Source organism: Fulmarus glacialis, unplaced genomic scaffold (genome assembly GCF_000690835.1).
Source record: "Fulmarus glacialis isolate BGI_N327 unplaced genomic scaffold, ASM69083v1 scaffold25561, whole genome shotgun sequence".
Classification (NCBI taxonomy): Eukaryota; Metazoa; Chordata; class Aves; order Procellariiformes; family Procellariidae; genus Fulmarus; species Fulmarus glacialis.
In genome coordinates this window covers 1-200 of record NW_009192499.1, presented here as the reverse complement: position 1 = coordinate 200, position 200 = coordinate 1, and positions in this window count along the sequence as shown.

Below are 200 nucleotides of genomic sequence, written 5' to 3'. Positions count from 1 at the left end.
CGCAGCGCCGCGTCCCGCCCCCCGCCGAGCCGCGGGCAGGCGGGGGGCGGCACCGGAGTGGCTGCTCACGGCGTGTACACCATGGAAGAACGGGGGTCTCCGGAGAGAGCAGGGCCGCTCTCCATCCCCCTTCCCGGGAACCGGCCCCTCGCCCCGCAGACCCTTCCCGGAAGGGCCCGGGACACCGCATCCCGCCGCTC